The 16,466-nt window shown below is 30.3% G+C and overlaps 1 protein-coding gene across 13 annotated transcripts in view; it reads left to right on the top strand.

Annotated features, from left to right (window-relative positions):
• The window catches only part of LOC118205656 (protein argonaute-4-like), a 126,777-nt gene that overhangs the window by 39,859 nt on the left and 70,452 nt on the right, over window positions 1-16,466 (top strand). For 3 of the 13 annotated variants that reach the window (XR_015042983.1, XR_015042981.1, XR_015042982.1), the window contains 2 exons: window positions 5,645-5,815; window positions 7,506-7,989. The exons of 4 other annotated variants lie outside the window; for them this stretch is intronic. The gene's annotated coding sequence lies outside the window, so the exon portion shown is untranslated. Of the gene's footprint in view, window positions 1-5,644; window positions 5,816-7,505; window positions 7,990-16,466 lie in introns of those variants that run through there. 6 more of the 13 variants (XR_015042980.1, XR_015042978.1, XR_015042979.1 and 3 more) reach the window with 2 other exon arrangements.

A 16,466-nucleotide genomic window follows, 5' to 3' on the forward strand; every position in this document is an offset into this window, starting at 1 on the left:
TTTACATTTTCTTAACCTATTCTTAATTTTGGATTTCATACTCAAAATTTTATGAGAGTATTCTTCAACCGATTTTAATTCTTTTTCATATTCAGCTTTATCTTCAATCAATTTATCTATCTCTTTATCAATTTCATTTAAAAAATTTTCTTTTTCTGACAAAATATCCTGACACTCTAACAAGGAATCTGTGTCAGTTCTTTCAATCGCTGCTACCAACAAATCTTCTGCTTTATTTATTTGTTTAGTGATTGCAGATCTGATAGCAGCTCTTTTCGACTTTAGTTTGTCTATATTTTCCATATTTCAAGTAATGGAATATAACCTTATAAAATTCAACAAATAAAGTACAGTATTTCAATATTTTAAGCACTTCCTTTAAAAACAATATACTTATAGTCCACAAATTTCATTCGATTAAGACCAATTAATTTTTTTGAAGCATCAATGAAGTATTATTCTTTCAAGTAATATTTCAATAAAACAACATAAATATTCAATACTTTTATTCAACTCAATCATTATTTTTCAAGGTTGAATACTTCAAGAATGAAAGAAAATGGCTTACCTGATATTTTCAGGTATCCTTCCATTATTCCAGCATAGAACTATATTCAACTATATTCAGTTTCGATTTTAAAGTATCTAAAGGTCCCGGGTTTCGGCACCAAAAATATGTGTATAAAAATTGTCACGTTTATGCTCACGAATTCACAATTCTATTTTTTTTTTATATAAAAACAAAACATTTAATGAAGAGCTTATGTACATTATTTACATTATTGAAAGCACAATCATACATATATTATAAATTTTCCCATCATAGGGCCAAAATTCGTTTATCAAGAACAATTACCGCTATGCGGCCAAGAACAGATCATTTCAAGGCGTCGCCCTCAAGCTAACTAAAAGAGAAGTGTATTAAATTCCTTCTCTGCCGCCAGTCACGTGACCTAGTTGGCGACAGACGATAAAAAATAAAAGAAAAAATGAATCCATCGGAGGGAAAAAGAAATAATTTCAACAGGGCTATTATTGCTCGTCTACGGGGAGTCAGGAAAGCTATGTACTTCGTCACCTTATTAACTCCCATTTTCGGCGAAGTCAATGAGTCTGCCTTGCTTTAAATCGGCCCGTAACTTCTCGACTGGATATTTTGCTTTCTGAATTTTTTCAATAAGTGCGACCATTGTTTCAAGTAGTTTCTGAATATTTTCATCTGGTACCCATGACATGGCATCATTAATAGTTTTTGGAACTTTTCTTGGGGGAGTTAAAATAATTTTCACCCCGAATAGAAAATATTTGAATAAATAAAGTAATGGGGAAGACGAAGCTTACCAAAATAAGAGAATATACATTACTCATGTCCCACAACACAATATTTTCTTTATTGAAATCTATTAATAGAAAAATATGAGTTTTGCTCCAACGAAATGCAGCCATGTTTATTATTCCAAATGAGGAGAAAAGGCACGTGATCACTCAAAGCAATCTTATTGGCTAGAGACTCCGATTTTATGGTACGCTAGTGAGCAGTGAACACCAGTTCTGAAATCGCGGCAGATAACATGACCGAATTTTGGCGCATGCGCAGATCCTTAAAATTGTTGCTCTAAGAGAAAGTCGGCCGAGAAAATCGCTTCGTGTAGACAGGCCTTTACCCCTGTAAAGATAAGGATTTCCTGTCTTTTCCAAGCAATATAAAGAATTAAATTAAGCAGCGCAACAGAGCAATAAAATCTGGCAACGTACTAGACACCCTAGCGACAAGACTCACCTGAACTTACTCAATAGAAAGATTAAACAGAAATTCTATATTACCAATCTTACAACTGGGAATTCCTTCTGGAAAATTTAGAAATTAATCAAAATACAGTTTGGAAGATTGCAAAATAGCTAAAACAAAATAGAACCAATAAAATACATCCAGTTGAGCATATGGGCAGAATATACCACTCAGGAAAATGAAATTGCCAATTTAATGGCAAATGAGCAGGAAACAATTTACAAACTGCTTCCCTCTACTGACTCTGAGCACGAAGTTGAAATTCAAAATTATTACAACAGTTTAAATAATAGAATTTCTACTAATATAATTAGCCATGCCTCTCCTAATGAAATTAAGAATATGATCAAGAAATTAAAGGGTTTTGATGCCATTAATAATGAAGCTCTCAAAGCACTGCCTCATAGATGCATTGTTAATATCACTAATATCATAAATGTGTGTATTCTCCTCTTTTATTTTCCTCAGCAATGGAATCATTCTGTAGTCATCTTCATACTATAACCTGGTATAAGAATCCAAAGGAAATCAATAGCTATAGACCCATCAGCCTTCTCCTAGCTATGGAAAAAATTTAGGAAAGAGTTTTAAAAGTACACATCTGACTGAACACCTAGAAAAATATGATCTTCTCGATAAACTACAACTTAGCTTCAGAAAAGGTAATACTGTCAAAAGTCGTTAATTCGGACACCCATAATCCGGAATGATCTATAATCCAGACCTCAAAGCTACGAACTTTCTGCGTTGACGCATGAGCGTAAGACCTTTATGGCTGTGAATATGCGTGTGCGCATGCGCGTTTAATGTATAACGGATGGTATAAGCTAAGCTATAATTATCTAATTCAGTTAATGTTGCAGATTCATGGTTCGTACAGTCCTTAAGAGTCCTTAAAAGTGCTTAGATTTTTTTGGAATCAATTTTTGGTCCTTAAAAGTCCTTAATTTTGGCCAAAATCAGCAGAAGGTCCTTAATTTTAATCATCTGAAATTTCTGTCTCTTTTTACAATTGCCATTTTGAGTGTGAATAAGCATTTTGGAAGAATATTTTCGGCGATTCACTGGCATATATGGTTTTCTTTTGAATAGGTTTATGGGTTATAATTTGTTTCTCTTTATAATATAATTGATGGGATACTCGAGTTTCTAAGCAAGAAGTGAGATATAAGCATTTCGAAATTCATTTTTTCTAATAAAGAGTTCTTAAACAACTTTTCGCTTTTGGAGATGTGAATTCTTTTATTAAACAGTTGTTAATTTGGCGACTTATCAACATTTTGGCGATTTTAAGATCAGTTTCTATAGAAAATTTTTAATTCCGAAATCTGCGAATTTTTGGACAATTTTTTTTTAAAGCATCCTAACATTGATAAATTTCATTAAAATAATGGTAATATATTGAAATTATATTTAAAAAATAACATTAAAACATTTTTAAATTTCGCTGTCACATTATAAAATTTCATTTTGGCAACTTATTATGCAATATTTTGACTCTGAAAATTAAAGAAGGTATAATGCTATAAAGCACAATTTACGAAATGGCTCTTAGTAAAAGCAAAATTAGCTATGTAATTAGTTAAAAATATCTTCTTTTTAATTTTTTCATAGTAAAAGTTTTTCCCATGTAATTGTCTCGGCATATTCAAAATTCTATGTATCAGTTTTCTGTATAAAATAAATTTTACACTTTTTCCCTCCTTTTTTTTTTCAAAATATTTCTGGCTTTTTGCTGTTACTGAATTAGTAGGGATAATTTTTAAGCGCTTAAGTATTATCCCGTCCACTGCTGACTAAAATTTTGGCAATGGTTGCCAGTTGCCAATCGTTACTGCAGAATTCTGAAGGACGTGATTATCTATATGTATGGTGTTAAATTGCATTACTTTCCCAATCAACAGAATAATACATAAGTATCTTATTATGTATATAAATATTTTTTTTTTACGTTTTCTTTTTGTAATTATTATTTATGTAGTCATATGGTTATGAACAACATGTTAATTTTAAATAATGAAACTTTTAAAAATTTCAGTATAAAAGTTGCTCTAAATCCTTAAATTTGATAGATAGAGCATTTAAACTGAAATTAACCTCTGTTAAAGTCTTATTTAAAAAAAAGTTACTTTTTTTTTACCCAAATTCGTTACAAAAAAAGAAACAATTGAGTGGCTAAAAGTTCAAGTTTACTTTTATAGTATTGCTCTTACAGTCTGCAAAAAAATAATAAGCCGGATCCAATTCGAAAATTAAGGAACAACGCAATCATCAACATTAACTGAAATAGATAATTAGATAATTTTAGCTTACACCGTCCGTTATACATAAAACGCGCACGCGAAAACGCATTCTGTGCTTGCGCACACGCAAATGCGCTGCCGTAAGAGGTCTTATGCGCACGCGTAAACGCCTATGCGCATGTATCAACGCGGCGCATGCGCAGAAAGTTTTTAGCTTTAAGGTCCGGATTATAGATCATTCCGAATTATGGGTGTCCGAATTAACGACTTTTGACTGTATTATGTAAATTACCCAATTGTTTATGAAATTAAAACACTTTATGAACTTAGAACTTAGAACTGTTTATGAACTTAGAACAACAACCGTAATTGAGCTAGGGATATCCCAACACAGACAGGGGTGCCTTAAGTATTAAGCGCTTAAGTATTATCCCGTCCACTGCTGACTAAAATTTTGGCAATGGTTGCCAGTTGCCAGTCGTTACTGCAGAATTCTGAAGGACGTGATTATCTATATGTATGGTGTTAAATTGCATTACTTTCCCAATCAACAGAATAATACATAAGTATCTTATTATGTATATAAATATTTTTTTTCACGTTTTCTTTTTGTAATTATTATTTATGTAGTCATATGGTTATGAACAACATGTTAATTTTAAATAATGAAACTTTTAGGAATTTCAGTATAAAAGTTGCTCTAAATCCTTAAATTTGATAGATAGAGCATTTAAACTGAAATTAACCTCTGTTAAAGTCTTATTTAAAAAAAAAGTTACTTTTTTTTTTACCCAAAGTTGTTACAAAAAAAGAAACAATTGAGTGGCTAACAAAACAATTAAAAATTGTCATTGTAAACAATGAACGATTTGCTACTTATGAATGAAAATTTTGGTTTGTGGAATGGTCAGAGTCCTGACCAGCATCTCTGCAAACTTGCAAATTTATATAAGAATGCATATGCACAGCCAGTTCTATTTCCAGCAGTCCATTAAATGACTGTCTGCAAACAGTACCACTCTGATGTTTTCTCCTACACTCTTAAATTTGTTGTTATATGGATGTTTTATTATTAATTGATTAATATCTCATTTATTGTGTAATACCTATCAGGCTCTAATTTTGTTTTATATTAATATGATTCTCTCTGCCATTTTAAAAATATCATAGATATATTCGTACGTTTATCTGCCATCTTATTTGCATCACTTCTTTTGCTGTACATTGTCTCTGAGATTTACTGCCTCTTCAATTGAAACATTTAGTGATCATGAGAAGCAAAATATTGATTATGATTAATTTTATAGTTTCCGTTATAAAATGTTTTCTCTCTTCTTTCTGCATGCCTTCGTGGTGTAATTGGAAGCATACTCGATGCGTATTCGAGGTCCATGGTTTGAGTCCCAACTAGGGCATTTCGTATTTTTAACATTTCCCTCTTAAAAAAAAAAAAATTAAAAAAAAAAAAAAAAATCTAATGACTTCTAGTATTCAGTTGAGATGCAGAAATCATGATATGCATCAGTTACTGACTACTTGACTAAATGATCACTTAAGACCCATCAATTCACTACATAGTGAAGATGACAACAGTCTTCTTGTCATTAAACAGATGAAGAAGAAAAATTTAGTATGCCATGATAACTTTAATTCGCTGGAAATCCACTCTGTGTGCCTGAAAAAGAATTTATTTAATAATATAGTTTAGTCTTCATTTATAGACTTCTGGAAGTTGCTAAAGTCCAGCTAACAGTCTATCAGCGGATGCTGTGTTGAAATATAGGTAAGTGTATTCAAATATCTTTGTAATTTGTAAATTGTTGTTTAATTCATATTCACAATATGTTGGAAATTTATATATATATATATAATTTTAAAGGGGCTTTGTCCCTGAAGAACTATTCTTTTCGTTTTGCATTTTTGCGTTGAATCCACTATAAATGTCCGTTTCACTTTTCAAACTGTTGCCACCAAATAGTAAGAGTCCTGTATTATATTTGAAGAAATAAAAAATCTGCATAAATGTATGTATATTTCTCACATTATCATAAAACAACGGTACATAGAGCCATCAAATTTTGAATGACTTAATCCTACTGTGAATATGAGCATGTGGAAGCTCAAATTTGAAATTTGGAATTTGTTTTGTTATCGATTTCATATTTTGTAAAACTTTAATGAATTTTTGTGTAACAAATTCAACGATCTGAAAGCGAGCAATGGCAGCAGTCTACAGGGGGGGGGGGGAAATGCGCGTACAAATTGTATCTCCAGTGCGCAGATCTGTGTATCAGAAATTCTAAAGTTAGGCTCATTTTAAAATTATTTTGAGACATTGCTATTGAACTACATTAAAAAAGCACCCCTTTGGACATAATTTAAAATCTGAAACCTTTCAAATTTCAATTCCCCCCCCTTGTCTAACTTCAACCATGTTAAAGTACCTGCAGTTATTTCTAAAGAAAATCATCCTATTAATTTTTACTGGGATAAATTAATAATCCGTAGTGCTTCATGAATGTTAGAAAATTCTCATGTTCTGACTGTATAACCTCTGCCATATTGTATTTTTAGGGGAGAGTTTTTAGTTGATAACGGCATAAATTATATCTTTATTTTGAAAACCAAACCGAAAATTTGTATTTTCCATTCACTGAAGTAAGCACAAACTCATATCAAATTAGCTTATGAAATTGTAGTATCATAACATAAAGTTGGTTTTTAATTGTAACTTTTAAACAGACTTGTATCGTTATTTTTTTGGTACTTTTTAATATTTATTTTTCCAGCTTTGTTTTTTAAAGCAAGTGCACTTAAATATGAGAAGTAAGCATTGTTTAACTTTGCATTCATTCAGTAGAAAATTTCATTTTTAATGAGGCTGTTTGTTTCATAATGTAGGAGTAAATTTAATTGTGTATTACTATAGAAACAATTTATTAAGTTAAGATTTTCTTTTATAAATATTTTTGTATGTGTTCCATTATTTTCTGGTTTTTGTTTCTTCTGTACTGGCAGTTAAATTCAATATAAAGCAATTCAGATAAATTTTCAGTTTTCATAAGTAATGAAAAATCACTACGTGTGAGAATTCAAAATTTATTCTGCTGGGTAAGAATGATTATAATTTTATTCATGCGACCACTGGAATTATGTATGTTGAATGTTGAGCATTTTTTTCTGCCTGTTTCTGCTTTAAGATTTTTTAAAGAAGGATAAATTTCTTCATGTGTTATCTTGAAAGCATTATAGATTAAATAAACATAGACCAAAAGGAGTAGAGGAAATATATCAAGTAATAAAATATTTAACTCTTTGAAATAGGCGGACATTAATTTTGAATTTTGTGTTTCAGCAGGAGATTGATTTATTGAAAGTTTTTGCTTGTTGAAGTTTGTGAAAATATTTTTAGATTCTTTAAAAATTTACATAATATTCACATTTTAAGTATGATTTCTTTGATTTGTTTTTAGGTGAGTAATGCTGAACTGGAAATGCCATGATGGTAGGATTGTATTCATGACTCTTTCATGTGGAAAATGAGCTTTTTTTAGAACAGCTCTTTTATATCTGGCCAGATATCAGAACACAACATCCTTTTTGGTGATAATAAGAATCCTTGGACTTCTCGCATAACATTTCAGTCCTCCTACTGAAGCACAATTTATACTCAGCTACTAAAGCACAATTCAGATCATAGAATTATCAGAACCATGGTGGAACATTGTTGTGTTTATTACACTCACATTTGATATAATTCCATGATAGATCTTCTCATTTAAGTGTATTTAATTTGTCTGTTGTCAAGCTGTGTATATTTTCTTTCTTATCATTTATCAAGTTATTTTATGCAGTTAAAATAAATGCTGTTGAAAACTAAAATGAATTTTCATTATGATTGTATTGTTTAAATAACATCAATAACACTGTATCTAATAAAAGACAATAATAAATGATTGAGATAGTTTTTTTAATCTTAAACTTGAGCACATAAATAATCATAATAGCAATTGCTTTTGTTAAAAAAATATGTGTGGGATCAATATCAACAAATGCAGCACATTATATATTTGTAAAATTTTAGCCATGCATGCTTTATATGTTGCATCAACAGCAATGATTTCTGACTTTCAAACTGATATGAAAAACATAATTCACAGATAATTATTTGCGTAAATCATCTAAAAAATGCTTTTGCTTATGCATTTTAATATAATTTTTTATTATATTGTGTTTCTGCAGTTTTATTAAATTTTGAACATCTTTTTACTTCCTTGTATGAAGTAAAAAGGAAGTATTGTAATCGCGAAAAGTTTCAGGCAGCATATTTCAACGAAAATATCCATTTTGACCGCTATCGAATGCAATTTAACGATGTTATTGCGTGATATCTGTACGTAAGGACAGAATAAAATACTCTTTTCCTTCAAAAAAATTATAAAACTGCTTTAAAATGAATTCTGAAGAGAATTTTTCATGGCGTCTGTACGAACGTATCTCGCATAACTCAAAAACAAGTAGCCTCAGAACGTTGAAATTTTGTATATAGGACTGCTATAACATGTAGATGAGCACCTCGTATTTTGGTTACAGTCAGCCGCACCAAACGTATATAAATATATGTATATCCACTCTGTTACCTGGCTCGTGATCTCAGTTTCTTTACTCTTATATGTTTGTAAATTGTGCATTTTTTGCTTTAAAAATGATTGAATTATGTTGCTTTTATCTTTCGGTTAAGGTTTTTATGCCTTTAGTAAATCTGTATGCAATATTTTTAGAATTATCAACAATTTTAAAGTTGTTTAAGTGCCGCTAAGCCTAATCCTTTTCTTGATGGCGGCCATTGTTTGTTTACATTTGAAACAGCAGACTAGTGGATTTGTTGCCAATCTAGAGAAAGGTAGCTTCACAACAACAAAGATAACGCCTTCATTTATTATTGCCAATTAAATCATGCTTAATCCTTTCTGGAATTTTTTCGAGGAAGTGTTTAAGATTTACTTCGTAATTTTTAATACAGTCAAAAGTCGTTAATCCGGACTCGTCGGGACTTCGGCGATTCCGGATTATCGATTTTTCCGGATTATAGATCATCAGTTTAAATCTCGTAAGATGGCATGCAGAAATTCTAAAATTAAAAATATGAAACCGTAATTTATGAAATAAAGAACAATTATGATCTAAAGGGTATCAAAATTTGCAAAAAGAAAAAGCTTAATATTTATTTGTTTACTTTATTAAACATTTCTTTCAATGTAAGTTGTTTAAGTTTTGCTTCGTTTCATATGATAATACTTTCTCTTTAATTCTATTAAACAGACATAATTTCTTGTTCAGTTACAAAGTTCCGCTGTTCAAGTCCTATAATTGCTGTGTCTAGAACACCGATTAATTTGTCAATCAAAATTTTTTCGTTTTCAATAACCTCTGTCACTTTCTTCGCTATCGAAAGCGACTTTTAATGACGAGGAACTTGTTTTAAATCATATCAAAGACGGAGCATATCGAGATGAAATACTACATTTGGTAAGGAATCATAAGCCAAATAAAATAAAAACATCTGCGCTGAAGATAAGGATAGTGTTGACAGATCAACTTCCAATTCATTACGCGCCCGCCGCGGCGATCCCCCCACCGCGCAGCGTGAAATTGATAAACAGATTTCGGATTTCAAAACATACTTTCACTTTAGATCCTTTACATATTAACAAATATATATCGGAAATTCTATTTGATATAATCGAAAGTTTAAGCTTACTTTTATAAAATTGCTCTTACAGTCTGCAAAAAATAATAAGCCGGATCCAATTCGAAAATTAAGGAACCACGCAATCATCAACATTAACTGAAATAGATAATTAGATAATTTTAGCTTATATGTCCATTATACATAAAACGCGCACGCGAAAACGTATTCTGCACTTGCGCACACTCATATGCGCAGTCGTAAAAGGTCTTACGCGCACGCGTAAACGCCTATGCGCATGTGTCAACGCGGCGCATGCGCAGAAAGTTTTTAGTTTTGAGGTCCGGATTATAGATCATTCCGAATTATGGGTGTCCGAATTAACGACTTTTGACTGTATAGATATTTTGAGTTTTTATGTATTTTTGCCTTCTCGCGAAGTGAGAACTGAATTAATTGAATGAGAAATACTCAATCGTCTGCAAAAAACTGTTTCTTTTTTGTTTTGTTTGCTTAATTTCTTTTATACATTGTTCTAGCTTTATTATAGTATTTGAATAGAACATGTGGCAACGATTAGATAATTCTATTCTTTAAATGATATAAATTTTGTGCATTATGAGTTATAATATGAACGAAATATAATACTGTTAAGTGAATCTAGCCCCAAAGTGTCGCTATGGTAAACAAATACTAGAGTGAATTTTAAAGAATGCATCTATTCTATTGTGGTTTATGCGCTGTCGGCGAAGTAGTTTTAATTTAATCCAATAAGTTTAAATGAAATGCAAGAAAAAATGCGTATAATTTAATATTCTGTACAAGGAAGTTGTGGTGTACACATCAGATTTTTTTCTTTTTCTTCTTTCTCCTGCATTTTTCTACTCTTCCTGAATTTTGTGACTTGGGATGTTGATACACTTTTAGACTTTGTCTGTACTACAAAAATAAATATAGATTTATTATCTATTGCCATTTATAATGTTTTATCTTCATACATAAAATATAAACACATGCAAGTAATATTTTATGATACACAGTGACCTTTGTTATCAAAACTAAATGATCTTGCTTATTGATATCATGTAGCAACTATTTGCAATACAGTACAAAGTCTTAAACCCAGACTCGCGAGGACTTCAGCAATTCGAGATTTGGGAAATTTCTGAATTTTAGTTCATCAGTTTAAAATCTAGTAATTATGGCATGTGGAAATTATCAAATTAAAAATCTTAAATAATGAAGCATTTGTGACCCTTTAAAAGTATCAAAAATCCCTCCCTTAAAAAAAGTTCCGTATTTGTTTGCTTTGTTAAGAATTTCTGTCAATATAAGCTGTTTTTGTGCTAACACTTTCTAATTTTATAAATAAGCGTAATTTCTTAATCGGTTACAAAGTTCAAGTCCGGTAATTATGGTGTTGAGACTTCCTACTAAGTTATCAATGGGATTTTGTTCTCAACAATCTGTCTCTCGCTTTCTTTGCTATAAGTAGAGAAATTTTCTGGATTTGAAGATATTACAGATTTCATCATTAATCCTTTGATTGATATTGGGGCATCATCAACCCATTGAAACGCCTCAGTTATATCATCTCCATGTATTACCAATTTTCCATACTTCTTCACAAATTCTACTGAATAAAAAATTTCACGTTTTGTGTGCAATTTCTGAAAACCTTCAAATTCGCAGCTATCATAAAGCTCAGCAAGTGTCTGCTGTACACTATTGGCGATGTGTCATGAGATTAGTGACTAAAATTATGTTGTTCACTGCGCTTGAAGAAATTAAGCCTGAATTGTTAATTAGTGGTGGTGTTTATTATACTTATATCTATTTTCCGCATGCACTTAAAACTTATGTGTCCCAATAAAATAATCCCCAGGCAGCACCCATTTGTAAATTGCCCTTAAAAAATATATGCAAGTCACAAATCGGCCTTTCATTATAAAAGTTGTGAAACCTGAATTAAAAATCTAGAAATTTACATATATTTTTGCATTCAATTTATGTAAGCTTCACATAAAATGTAGGCATATTCATAAGAAGGATTGGCCTTTTTTTTATAGGTTTTTCATAAATTTTCATATATTTCAGCAATATGTGTATATTTTTGGAAAAAATATTATGTACATTTTTGGCATGTATGTAAATCTCTCCAAATTTTTGCTTTATATACGTACATTTTTAGTAAAAATATAAGTAAATCTTCCAATTTTTATTGCACATAAACTCATATTTTTGGAAGAAAAAATTACGTAAATCTTCAATTACATTTTTACTGCATTTATGCTTGCATTTTTTGTAAAATGTATATGTATTTTACCACATGTACTTGCACATTTTAGTTCCATGTTTTTGCTATGAATCTATGCAGAAAATATCTTCGTATTATGATTAAAATGAGAAAAATGACATTTTAATCACAAATTTTCATATATCCACCTTTTAGTTATAACACAGGCAAAAGTAGAAGTAACTAGAAAATTTAAATATATTGATAAATTCAAAAAGTTAAAGTAACCATTTAAAAGTTATGTTACATGAAAGTTTTCTAGTAATCTAATATAACCTTAAAGGAGATTGTTTTTTGTATATCCATATTTTAACATGATTGTTTTTTGTATATCCATATTTTAACATTGTCCGGTTCTAAGCAATTTAAATTAAAATTTACAGATCAATACAATATTAAGTTTGTGGAATAAAATGACAAAAACTTCCCGTCTTTATTCTTCTTTCATTAAAACTTTTAATATTCATAAGATAAATCTTTTTTGAATATCAAACTTTTCAAATGTTTGCATATTTCAAAACTACTTTTAGTGTTTCCTAATTCATGTAATTTTTAAAGTGACCAGAAAGAATTTTAGATAATTTTGGAAGCTTGAATTCTGTGCTGCAAATCATTTAAAGCCACAATTTATTAGCCTAGCATAGAAAAAACATCTCAACTTTGGGGGAAGCAGTTTATTTAGAGCTGTTCTTTAACAAATGTGAATTCAGTAGATAACTGTAGCATACAGTAAATAATTACAACACAATTATTACTGAATTTAATGTTTGTTTTACTTTTTCCTGTTGTTTAGTGACAATGGCAGTTGTTGGTTTTTTTAATACACTGATTATATCTCATGATATACTTACTGGGTGTTTTTTATTAGCAGTGCTAATTGGTTATTGATCCTCATGCACAGTTTCGGGCAAAATATTATGATTTTTTTCCCCCCATTACCATGCTTTACATTATTTACTAAGTTTTTCTCATCAGCATTTTATTTCAAGAAGCAAGTTTATTAATTAAACGTGTTATGTCTCATTTAACAAAGAGTAATCATACTATGCTTTTAATTGTTTGCATTTAAATAAATTCTATGCAGCGTCCCTTCTCCTCCTCTGAGTTAAAACAAAGTTGACTTTGTTTTAACAGATAATAGTGTTTTATTACATCACTGGTATACTAAATTTAATATTTAGATTTAACTAATTTTATTCATTCATTTGAATTTCTTGCAGTTCTTTTAAGTTTGTATAGCTCTTCGAATTTTTAAATTACTTATTTTTGCACTCTTATTCTACTAAATTTTTTTAATGATTCGAGTGGATTAAAATTCAAGATTTTGAAGGAAATTTAAGATGACAAATTGAGGTGTTACTAAAACATATTGATCTGAAAAAAAAAAACTGGAGCAGCATATCTGTTTATGACACTCGATACATAGAAATAAAAGAGAGTTTAAATTTACAAATACACAAGTAGATCTTAGAAAAACATCTTTTTCCACAGCTTAATGTATGGTTTCCTCAAATTTGTAATTTTTCAACTGGACAATGGCCTCTGCATTACGTCTAGGATTCTGAAAGATTATTATTTTTTTCTAAAAAATTTCAAACTGCTAATTTAGTCTCGAAATAGCCCTGGTAAAAACTCAAATGAAGAAATATAGGATATTTTCAAAAATAAAATACATGAAGAAATGTCATCAAAGACAGAGCTAGTTCCAGAGAGTATGGGATTATGACAACAATCTACAACAGTACTGCAAAGGTATTATAGAAGGAATACTCAAAAGAATTCAGGAGTTATTAAAAGCCAAAAGACATTATAATAAATTTTGAAATTATTAGTAATGCTTAAAATGTAATTCATTAGTAGTTTTTAGTTTGGAAATGTGAATTAATGTATAATAAATTGCTCTTAATCACAACAATATATATTTTAGAAATAAATTTTTCAAAAGTCTATAATAAATTGCAGACGAATATATATTTGAATTCCAGATATCTGAACTACTTGCACTAAAGTCTAACTGTATCATCAAAATATCTCTACAATTATTTTATTCTTTTTACTGTAGGCTTACTGTACAGAAAGTGAAGAATTTGTTTACTTTGTTCAGCAGAGAGTATGGAATTTCATGCAGTTGTAGTGCAGAGAATTAGAATTCTACTGGGATGATAATAGTAATAATAATATACATATAATAGTAATATATAATAATAACAACAATGATTTAAAAAGAATATAGTTGTAGGAAAGAATGATAAGTAACTGAAAGATAATTCATAAGTAATAATTCATAAGTAACTGAAAAAATGGGAAAATTTTGCACCTATGAAATCAGCTGTTAACAATCAGAACAACAATTTCATCACCAAATATTGCTGTGAATAAGACAGTCTGAATGCTGTTTTCTTTTGACAACAGATAAAAACACTACATCTTATGAAAAGTCAGTGAACGGACAAATTTTATTCAAGAAAAGTAATAAATTATTTTGCAGATCTCCAAATGAAGAAAATCCATAATTATTTATTTGTAAATATGTGTAGAATTTTCTCCCACATGTTAAAATTCATTAGAAATTTTTAGGCTCATATCTGATTGATAGAATAATAATCAAAGTAATTTAAATTTATGTAAAATGCCAGCATTCAGTTTTCAGTTTCTTAAAATTTTAAATAGGAGAAAATTATTATAAGCTTAAAAATTATTAAAATATAGAAATAATTAGGATACCACATTGAAGTGCTGTTGAAAAAAATTAATTTATGTACTCTTCCTTTTTTATGGCATAAAGGTTGACCCTTTATACCAAAAAATCACTAGTTATTTTGAATTCATTAATTTTATTTTCATGTGACCAATGAAAAATATAAAGCTGGTAATTTTTTCAGTACACTTGTATTCTATAATTTTCATAAAAATAATGTATGGCTAATAAATAAAGCATTAATAGTATATTCAGTTTTTGTTTACTTGCGTAATTTTCGCTAAAATAAAGAGCATAAAATATCATACCATTGTTTCACTGAAATATTTTTGGAGGCATGCTGCTTGGGAAATTCTGTGTAGCTTTCGGCTACTAAGTTTTAGATCTTGAAATTGATTGTTACTAAGTTACACCACAACAAGTGCTGGTTTATATGTGTAAGTACAAGATGTGCAGTATGTTCAAGTTCTGATTTAATAAGAGGGTTTGTTTTTAAATCATCTTATGACTTTGCAATTCTTGTAGGGCACAGCAATAATTTGCTCCAAATCTTTTAAGGACTTTGGATTTTATTTATGCTACCAAAGAATTTCAAACTCTATAAATTATTTGTATTAAACTCGCATATTGGCAATTTCTGTGGATGAAGAGTATTATCTTTCAGAATTCTTACACTAATCTGTGTGCTGCATATTTGATAAAGATATTTTGTTTTGATTATTTTTCTTTAAATTGAAAGTGAATTATTGAAGTTACCAGACCAAAAGTTTTGAATTAACAAAATTTATAATTTCTTTCCTGAAATTTTAGAGACTTCAAATGTGGGTAGTAATCATCACACAAATCTATGATTTTCTACCGACGTTTTGTTAGTTTTTCAAAGCCTTTGGCTCTGAAAGTTGTTGTCCAAAAACAGATCAACTTCCGTTTGTATGTCCTATACAGAATGGAAGATAGCACCAGCAAGATGTAGCTGTAGGTGTGAAAAAAGGTAGACGTCCAAAGGAGGAATGTCGGGGTTATATGGTGGATGTGGCAAAAGGTGCCATTCAAGTTTGAACAGAGTTCAGCCGGTGAATGCAGTTACATGTGGTCTTACATTATTTTGATGGAACATTATTTTTTTTGCGCCAGAACTCGATTCAACATTTTTCTTGATAGCAGTATGAACACTGATTAGCATCTCACTGTACACCGTACTGTTAAGGGTTTTACCTTTTTCCAGATACCCTTTGTGAATAATACGACGGCATTTCCACCAGATATAAAGTACGATCTTTTTGTTAGTGAAATTGCGCTTTGCGACGCTGCCAACATGCTCACTGGCCACAGACCAACCCCCTTTTTGGCCTGTATTGTTTAAGTAAATCCACTTTTTATCACACGTAACGATTCGAATTTTGTCTTTGCCTTGATATTTGAGCAGATTAGTGCAGGCCCGAACACGTCTGTTCTTATCTGCTTGAGTCAGCTCATGTGGCACTCAGTGTTTGAACTTGTATGTCAAGTTTGTGCAATGCGTAGCACGACTAATGAACATGACACTAACGTCTAACTCCTTAGCGAGTTCTCGAGTCGTTGCATACTGATCCTCTTCTACAAGTTCTTGCAGGTAGGCCTCATCAGCATTAGTAGCACTCTGCTTTTTGAATGTCATAGTCCTTGTTTTTGAACTTTTTGTACCAAACCTTCACAATGTCATTTAATACAACATTAGTACCGTAATTTCTGAAAGAAAGGCCACAACAGCG

The sequence above is a fragment of the Stegodyphus dumicola genome, chromosome 9, assembly GCF_044657685.1.
Source record: "Stegodyphus dumicola isolate Sdum_Otavi_A_Nest chromosome 9, ASM4465768v1".
Classification (NCBI taxonomy): Eukaryota; Metazoa; Arthropoda; class Arachnida; order Araneae; family Eresidae; genus Stegodyphus; species Stegodyphus dumicola.